This window comes from Drosophila sechellia, chromosome X (assembly GCF_004382195.2).
Source record: "Drosophila sechellia strain sech25 chromosome X, ASM438219v1, whole genome shotgun sequence".
In the NCBI taxonomy this organism is placed as follows: domain Eukaryota; kingdom Metazoa; phylum Arthropoda; class Insecta; order Diptera; family Drosophilidae; genus Drosophila; species Drosophila sechellia.
This window is the reverse complement of record NC_045954.1, coordinates 20,860,329-20,870,433: the sequence shown is the minus strand read 5'-3', so window position 1 is coordinate 20,870,433 and position 10,105 is coordinate 20,860,329. Positions and strand designations below refer to the sequence as shown.

Below are 10,105 nucleotides of genomic sequence, written 5' to 3'. Positions count from 1 at the left end.
AGCGGGTCAAGACTCCCCAGCTAGAAATCGAGGAGATGGGAGCAATCCTGGACGACCTTCTGACGAAGGTCAACCATAACGGGGTGAGGAGCATTAATCTGGCAATGAAGAACTCATTCGCCAGATTGAAGGAGCTCCAATTAAAGCTGCGCACTAGGCTGCCGGAAGCGGAGAAAACGCAGGTCGGACGTACGGCAAAAGCAGATGCTAGTCAACAGACCACCCCCAAGCTCCCATCCGGCCTCGAAGAAGAACCGTGCAACGTTAAAGGCAGCCCTAAGCCAAAGGATCGCACGGCGCTGTCTGCGAAGAGAGCCCAGCGACCCGACCACCAGAAGGCTGCGGGACCCAAGCGCCTACCAAGGGCTCCGCCCCAAGCCACTGTAGCGGGAAAGAAGTCGCAACCAAGCTTGCAGCAACCGCCCGGACCGCGCAAGAAGAGACCGCCGAGGGAGAGACCAGATGCGCTGGTTATCACCCCCTCAGCCGGCTTACCTTACAGCGAAGTGCTGTCCCTGGTCACAAGAGGGCAGGACGCTAGGCTCAGGGCCATCGGGGAGAACGTAGCAAGGGTGAAGAGGACGGCCAAAGGCGAACTGCTCCTCGAGCTACGTGCCTCTGCCCAAGACCTGACGCAGAAGCTTAAGATGGACATGGGAGCGGTGCTAGGAGACCGCGCCAGCCTTCGCGTGCTAACACAATCCAAGGTATTCGTGATTCGCGACCTCGACGAGCTCACTTCGAAAGACGAGTTGAAGAGTGCCTTGGAGGCCCAGGCAGAGATCCCTGCAGCAGTGGTGGCTATCAAGAGCCTCCGGCAAACGCAGTACGGAGGGAAGACTGCGGTGATAGCAGTCCCAGCCAATCTGACGGACCCGCTGATCAAGCGTGGCAAGCTGAGGGTAGGATGGTCCCAATGCTTGATCAAGGAGCTGGAGCCACGCCAAAGATGCTTCAGATGCCTGGAAGAAGGCCACATAGCCGCCGAGTGCCCTAACGAAGCTAAGTGCTTCTTGTGCGCAAGCAGAGGAAGCCAAGCGACCAACCACCAAATAGGCACCCGGAAGTGCCCATTGGCGGGTAAAGGAGCACCAAAGGCACTGCAATGATGCGGCTGATTCAGCTAAACCTGAATCACTGCACGGCAGCCCAAGACCTGCTGGTGCAGACGGTGCGTGAACGCAGAGTGGAGCTCGCGCTACTTAGCGAGCCCTACCGAACGTCGGATAGCCCAGACTGGGCTTTCGACCGCACCAAGAAAGCAGCGATCTGGAGGTGCAGCAGAGAAACCCAGCAAATAACCGATGTACTTTCGGACACCGGATTCGTTAGGGCTAGGGTAGGCAGATGGTGGGTGTACAGCGTATACCTAGCTCCCAGCCTGACCCTAATCGCATTCAGCCGGGTACTGGACAGACTGGCAGCGGATGCTAGAGGCCGCACTCAGGTTCTTATAGCGGGCGACTTCAACGCATGGTCAGAGAGCTGGGGCAGCTCAACCACCAACGCGAGGGGCAGGATGGTGCTGGAGGCATTCGCGACGTTGGACCTGGCTCTTCTTAACCATGGAAACCGGCACACGTTCAGGCGCGCCGGACTGGGCTCTGTGGTGGACCTCACCTTCACTAGCGGCTCGTCGTACAGGCTAGCGAGGTGGAGACTCAGCGAGGACTACACTGCCAGTGACCACTTGGCCATCATCTGCGACCTGGGATGCCCACCCTCGTCCCAAGCCCAGACACCAGCCCAGGCCAGGATTAAATACAAGACGGACTCTCTGGACACGCAGGTGTTCCGCGAGCAGTTCCTACCCATGGCGAGCAGACAAGGAGCCGAGCTGACGGCAGTGGAGCTGATGAGGCGGCTGAAGGCCGCGTGCGACGCCAGCATGCAATCGAGCAGGTCGCATAGCCGACAAAGAGCCCCTGTCTACTGGTGGAACCAGGAGATAGAGACGGCTCGTCGAGAGTGCCTCTCCGCCAGACGTCGCTACCAACGCGCGAGAGGTGCGGAGTCCTTTGCCGAACGTCAATCCGAGTACAGAGCCCGCAGAAAAACGCTTAAGATAGCCGTAAGGGAGAGCAAGCGCAAATGCTTCCTCGACCTATGCGATTCTGCCGACAGCGACCCATGGGGAAGTGCCTACAAGGTGGTGGTCAAGAAGGCGTACACAAGGACTCCTAAGCTACTGGATCCAGCGATGCTCCGCAGTGTAGCGGAACATCTGTTCCCTGTGATGGATGGGTTACGCCCAGCCGACCCAGCCACAGGGGACCACGTCGAATCCGACGCCACGGTCAGCAGTGATGAGATCCTGGAGCTGGCATAACTGCTGAAGGACGGCAAGCCCCCCGGACCCGACGGCATCCCGATCAGGGCGCTTCGGCTTGCTCTCTACCTCCAGCCAGACTCGTTTGCGAAGGCATTCACCAAGTGCCTGGAGGAAGGAGTTTTCCCGAGTTGCTGGAAAATCCAAAAGCTGCTTCTCCTCCCAAAACCAGGGAAACCACCCGAGGAGCCTTCATCGTTCCGGCCAATATGCCTCATCGATGGAACTGGCAAGCTCCTGGAGAAACTGGTGTGCATTCGGATAGAGAGGGCTATCGCCGACGCGGGTGACCTCTCACGGTCCCAGTTTGGATTCAGGAAAGAGCGGTCCACCGTCGACGCTGTCAACAGAGTGGTCGAAGTTGCGGCCCAAGCAATCGACGGCACCAGATGGAAGGATGGTAGCAAAGAGTACTGCCTCATGGTCACTCTAGACATCAGGAACGCCTTCAACACAGCGAGATGGGACCGGATCCTAGAAGCACTAAATGGCTTCAGCGTCCCGGCCTACCTAGTCAGGATCATCCGCAGCTAGTTTTCTGATCGGGTCCTACTGTGCGAGTCGTCGGAAGGCGTCTTCAGGCACCAGGTCACCGGTGGAGTCCCGCAAGGCTCGGTCCTCGGCCCGCTTCTGTGGAACATCATGTACGACGGGATTCTTCGCCTACCGCTGGTCGGGAGGAGCGAGATCGTGGGCTTCGCGGACGACGTGGCCTTGCTCGTTGTCGACAAGTATCCCGGCAAGGCCGAAGAAAGCTGTAACCAAAACATCAGGGCCATTGAACATTGGCTCAGTTCAATGGGGCTAGAGCTGGCGCCTGAGAAGACTGAGGCTGTCCTGATTAGCTCAAGGAAAGCGGTAGAGACAAGGTGTCCTCCTCTCGGGCAATCAAGTACCTGGGAGTCATGATTGACACCAGGCTTTCGTTCCGAGAACACCTTGCCTACGCTAGCTCGAAAGCAGCAGGAGTAAATCGGGCGCTATCAAACATAATGTTGAACACCCGAGGCCCAAAACAGGCGAGCAGAAGGCTCCTGACGAGCGTCACCCGAGCGACCATGCTATATGCCGCCCCGGTGTGGGCAAAAGCGCTTGGTACCGAAAGCTACGCCCAGGGCCTAAATGCTACCCACAGACTCTCGGCCCTACGTGTCTGCTGCGCCTTCAGAACAGTGTCCAACGCGGCGGCATTGGTGATCGCAGGGATACCGCCTCTGGACCTGCTAGCGCAGGAAAACGAAGTGGTCTTCAACCAAACCCACGGTCGAAGACTCTCCCCCGGCGCCAAGAAAGCAATACGAGCTGAAGCAAGGCAGCACACCCCGGAGACATGGCAGCACAGGTGGACCAACGAGCCTAAGGGTCGCTGGACGCAGCAGCTGATACCCAACCTCAAGCCGTGGCTAGAGCGGAAGCATGGCGATTTCACGTTCCACCTAACGCAGCTGATCAGCGGGCACGGTTGCTTTCGCAGCTACCTGAAGCGCTTTGGACACGAGGATGCGGATGACTGTCCATGGTGCGGTGGTGGTCGGAGCGAAACAGCTGAGCACGTTCTCTTCTCGTGCATTAAATACGTTAGGGAACGGAGCTCTCTGGAAGCCGTACTTGGCGGCAGACTGAATGCGGACAACCTAGTCCCATTCATGCTGCAGGGGGAGGCGGAATGGCAAGCGGTCAACAGCTTCGCCGCAGCGATAACCACCGAGCTCAGAAGAGCTGAGAGAGCCAGGAGGGTCCACGAGTGAGCAAATCCTGATCGTCCTCGCGAAGCAATGCTTCACGGCCATACCGCGGGGAGTCCGGGATTTGCCCTCCTAAATCTTATTATGTTTTATTGTATATAGTTTACCATAAGGATTCAATAAACGAATTAAAAAAAAAAAAAAAAAATAAAAAAAAAACACACACGCAAGGGGCAATAAAAGTGGCCCGGCAAAAGGGTTAAACACGTCGAGACTGAAATGAACAGGGAAAACAGGCCCACAGGGGCCGGGGAAGGGTTAAGGGAAAGCCAGGCGTTTTTCCTGATTGCGGAAAATACCCTTTCCCATCGAGCTCTCAAATAATTCAACAAATCGGAAAGTATTTTTTCTAATATGAGTGGTTTCAGCTTTCAGAATTTGAAAAATTAAATGGTGAATGCAGATTTAAATACAGTACACAATTTTTTTAATATTTGCTAAATTTTAACACATTTAAGATAGGAATAAATTTATGTGCTCAATTATTTTTCGATTACTAAAATTGATTCGTAAAGGTCTTTGAAATTAGGCAGAACAAGAATTTTTCCCCTGGCTTACCACTTATTATTGCATACGTGTCTAACTTTGCAAGGTGTCTAACTTTGTATTTTTACAGCACTTCCTTAGTATTTTGAGATCTTTCCTTAGCTTTATAAACTAATTTAGGTGACAAGAAAATGAACCTTGAATAAGTGGAAATACCCAGGCTGGGTAGTTTCCTTGGGTCCGTACTTGCTTCCCGGGTTAAAGGTTTAAAGTGTCCGTCTAAAATATGCCCTGTGCGTGTGTGTGTGTGTGTGTTACCCAATGATCCCTGCGCTGGTGTGTGTGTGTGTGTTTGTGTTAGCCCGACTGTCGCTCGCTTGAGCACGCCTACGTGCCTGAATCAAAGATGGGAAAGGGGAAGGGTAAACGGGGAGGGCTCCTCTGAATAGGTCGCAAAAGGTCGTGATAAGGCCAGCAGCCAGGTGAATGAAATGAGGGCCCCAAGATGAGTGCCACAATTGAAAAACCTCCGAGTGGGCGCGATGGACCGAGGGGTGGAAGGGAGGCGGTTCTACTACTGACCACTTTGCATTAAGTATGATTGCACTTGGTCGAGATCAGGCAATTATAGATATGCGCTATGAATGTGTCTGGTCTGCTAATTACTATGATGGGAACCATGGGGCTTCAAAACGGAAGGAGAACCAATATTTTTCATTTTAAGCTGTCGTATGCAATGGCTAACAATGAAAATATCTGCACTTTAATCTATTACTGGACTTCCAATTATCTAATTAGCAGACCAGGAATTACTTTATAGGTCAGAAAGATTCATGTACCAACCTCAGACCTCAGACTGACCACAAAAGAACTTTAAAATACCAAACGAGCTTGCTTTAAATTCGGGATAATATTTTGAATTTCTGTTCGCTGTCATCGGGATCGCGCTGTCCCCAGGACTCCCATCTGATGGACCTCCAGCGAAGGTCCCGAGCTATCCCAATCTGTCCGCTGTCACCTGTTTCACCTGTCCGCTGACCCCTCAAAAAACGAAAGAAAACAAAAGCAAACAGAAAAAAAGGTAAAATCCAGTCAAACCCCAATCGTTTTTTTGTGGCATTTAATTTGGCCACACTTGTGCGGACGGAGGGGGTTCTTTTTCGGGGTGTGAGAGGTCCGATCATAAAAACCAGAAGGGGAAAATGACCCAAAAAAGGGAACCCCAAAGAAGCGCAAACACACATACATACACGCCGCAAAACGAGCAGCGACACAATATGCTTGGGCTTTCCCTTTGCCGATTTCCCCCTTTTTCCGCAACCACCCCTGCATTTTCCCGACCAGTCTGTCCTTTACTTTTAAATGTTATTATTTTTTATCGCTGCGCACATTTTTCAATGCCCTTTCAATGGGCCTACCTAATTTTGAGCCAAAAAAAGAGAAACTAGTATAAATTGTAGTCCATCACTTTAAATTGTTTAAATTATATTTTTATCTATCATAATTGAGTTGAATAAAATTCAAAGGTTTTTAAAAGTTTTACAAAACTTTCCACTAAAGAAAATTTGTAAAATATTAATGTCCCTTTATCTGGAAATTATCAATTTTTCCCCAGACTAATTCTTATTCATTTCAGAATGATTCCCGCGTTAATGAAACAGAGTATCTTGCAGTTCTGTCGCCTTAAATAATAATTTATCTGGCTTTTTGTCTTACTTTCTCGCTTTATGGATTCCAAACCCTTTCGCTCGCCTGGCTGAAAACAGCAAAATATACTTTTTTCCAGCAACACCTTTGTGGAACTGAGTAGGTTTATTGCCGCCTTTTGTCTTTGGGTCCTTCGGTTATGTCCTTTGGTTCCTCGTACCGAGCCCTCTTTTCTGCCTTGTGTTCTGTGTTATGTGTTTTCTTTTTTCTCGGACACCTTTTCGACTTTCTGGCCACATTGTGTTGATTTTCGCAAGGAGCCAGATAGACAGGTCCTTCCTTCCACCTCCTGTTTGCGTTCCTTTCTTGGTGCTGACAGGTAACTCAGATTACCTGAGAAAGTTAAACAACTCGAATAAATTCTAACATGAGTGTGCACGGTGCCGATATAAAGGATTTAATATTTACTTAAATATTTTGTGGGTGATGCATTTGGCGTGATCAAAATATCTGTTGCCTACTTTTCGGAGCTGTGAGAAATAATAATAAGTAAATTTCTTTCAATTCTCTCACTTTCTTTATGATTATTTAATTATAAAAGAGAATTGAATACAATTATGGTTAGGAAGCAATTATGGTTTATAACATGCCAACGAATTCAGCTTTCCTTTAATTCTAATTCTAGTTAAGATCCAAATTGGATTAACTTGTTTGTCATTCAGGTACTTAATCTCAAGTGCGTTACTTGTAGCAATTTAAATATTCTTAAAGAATTTCCACCTTCAAGTCTTTGCACGTTCTGATTGCAATTTGATTTAACGAAAATCGCTTGTGAAAAAGGCTTTTACAAGTGCAGCAAGAGGGGACCGACGATATCCTTTGGATTCAATCTGTTTTGCATATTGAATCAATAAGAGATTTAAGCCGAGATGCAACGGGAGATGACCAGCTTCAATCCGTCTCTCTCAGTTCCAATGGCTGCCCTTTACCCTCGCCTTTTCCATTTCCATTTGCGGTGCCTGCAGCTTTTTATGGATAATCGATGCTTAAAGTCGAGACGTACTCAAAGGAGGGCGGTGAGTGCGGGGAAAAGGACGAAAGGCGAACAAAAACCTAACGACAGCTTAATCCTTTTAAAACTGAGACCACATAAAAGCTGCAGAAACAACAACAACAGCAGCAAACAGAGAAATAAACCGCAAAGCGGCAAAAAAGTAGGGAAAAATGTAAGAAAAGCTGGGAAAAGCGAGGAAAACTGAAGAAATCGACGACGATGGATGATGGGCGATGAGAACAATAAGGTGCTTGAGAGAAACACCCATTTCCCGCCCGCTTTTCCACCCCCATTCCTCCTTCGCCACTGCCACGCTTTCCCACCTATTTTCCACATCCCAAGACAAAGAGTTGAAGCGACAGCGTGACACAATAAAGACAACCCACGCCACAGGCAGGGTGTAATAACTATAAAAATAAACCGATGACAAAAAAGAAAAACCAAACAGAAACGGAGACGGGGAAAAGCCAAAAACAGACAGCGGAAAAGTAAGCCCAGAAAAGGGATTAAGTGAGAAAAACGGGGAGCTATAGCTCCCCTTGGCCAGCAAGAATACCTAGGAAAGCCCCCCTCGGCGAAAAAACATTTTGTCCATGAATTTCCTTAACTTTCGCTGAAAAAGAGCCACAAAAATTTGGAAAAACAAATCTGTTTCTTTCGCAAATTTACAATTTGTCCTTTACCGCCAAAAAGGAAGTGTAAAGTCGAAAGTCGAAAGCTGAGCCAAGGCTTATCCAAAAAAAAACCATAAAGATGTAAAATTGTCATTTGATAGGCGATAAAAAGTAGCTTAATAGATTTTACTAGCAAACCCCTAAGCGTACATTATAAAATAAAAACAAAAATACCATTGTTTGCCTCGCACAACAGCTTACATTTTTGGCAGCTTTCTATATTTTCTCTTAATAAATCTGTTTGGAAAAACACATTATGACCAACATCTTCGACTTGCCGTTGTTTATTTTTCTTTTGTTTCAAATTAGATTTCAAGTCTGGGGTACAAACTCAGCTGCAAACAACTTCTGTTCTGTGGCACTTATTTGTTTTTCCTGGGAGCCATTAAATATTGAGCAACACTTGAAGTGCAGGTCCTCTTCCTCGATCCCTGGACTTCTCCCCAAGTTCCTGGTCCATAAAGCGTAGCAAATTTGTTGCTCTTAAGATGCTCATAGTCGGTTTTGCCAGGATACAGCACACACCCGCACACAAGAACACTTTATGGCCTTAAAGCTGTATTTTGGCCAGGAATTTTCACCTAAATTGATTATTAGACGGCGGAGAGGAAGAAGTGATGGCGAAACTTTCTAAATTTCAACACGTACACAAATCCCATAACAAAGCCTTTTAATGGCAGCCAGGAAGAACTAACAAACCACATTAGCAGAGGGATTGGATTGGATTTGGTTGTGGGGCTCTGGGTGCTACGCTCTGGATGCTGTGTTTTGGGTCCGGGAAAATCTAACTAAAGTTGCCACGCATATTTGCCGAGATTTGCTACACAACAGGAAGACATTACACACATCCTGCCAGCGGACAAATCCAATAATAAATCCAGGACACTTAACGCCTTGGCCGCAGCCACCATGACCCACAAACTAGCTAAGGGATTGCCCGAATCCTGGGGAGCGGGGATCAGAATGGGGCTGGGCAAATTTGAGTTGGCCAAGTTTCCCAAACGGGGGATGCAAATCGCCGAAAACCCAGCGAAGCGTCAAGGAGCTAAGGAAATCCATATCACCCATTTTCAGGACTCTCTTTTCCACACCAGGACACTGAATTTTCCTTGGCTTATTTCGGTTCAATTGGCTGGGCTATAAGCTGGGAATAAAGTTGTTAACAACACTCGTATCGATCGAATTTACATAAACTTCAACTATTGGATCCTTATGTTTTACTATTTTGTAGACAAAATAAGAGCGTATTGCCTGAAAATGGCATACAAATTGTAAATATCCACCAACTTTCCAATGAAATAAAAACTTCCTTGCAGGCAATAACATTTGAGCGATTTAAGAAACGTTGCCTAAACACAAAAATAAACTAGTCTGTGACTGCAGTGTGCTAATAGTTCGTGTCAGCATCATAGGGCATCGCCTAGTCCATTCGATCCGTTTTCCCACTGAGTTGACATTTCCGGATTTTCGGTAATTTAATTGAGCTTGCGGTCACAGCGCCGAGGAATCATGGCAAATTACTTGATTCTGATTTGATTTGTCCGGATAACAACTTGCCCGATTCGGGCTTCCCCCATCCCTGGGACTTATCCGCCCCTTTGCCGGCGCCAGAAGATGATTTTCTTTTGTTTCAAGTGGCCGCAAACACTTTTGGCCAGAAGGGCGCATCCTTTTTGCCATGGCAATGGCTAAATGATTGGACCAGGATGGGAGTGCGATTGGCAGTAGGCTCGTCTGATTGCCCAAAACTAATTTGAATTTTATTGATTCGATTCGCGGTCCTGGAGCCAAAGAGTCCTTGCCGGCTTTTCGCCTGTCCTAATCCCTGGCAAAAGGATTGTGTCCCCAGCTGAATGCTTTTGATCCACAATTTCTGGCCTCGTTTCCTCCTTTTTTAATATGCCAAATTGTCTTTTAATGCGATAAACGCATATGCTGATTGAAATCGCATTATCAACGCGTCACTCGGATGTCCTTTTGGGGAATTTGCATGCATTTATACCCGTAAGTAGCTTAAGTCGATGTGACAAATTTTTGTCCTTTTTTCGGGATGCCTGTTGACACAGCTCCGTCTCCTTTTTAGGTATGTGTGTGCTCAAGGACTTAGGCTAGTTTCGGCCGGATTATCGGGCTTTTCGGAGCTATGCTTTTGGATCGGAGTGCTACACCT

At 48.2% G+C, this 10,105-nt stretch overlaps 1 protein-coding gene across 3 annotated transcripts in view; it reads left to right on the top strand.

Annotated features, from left to right (window-relative positions):
- Positions 1–10,105, top strand: part of LOC6615159 (innexin shaking-B) — a 163,571-nt gene that overhangs the window by 80,403 nt on the left and 73,063 nt on the right. The gene's annotated exons all lie outside the window — the stretch shown is intronic.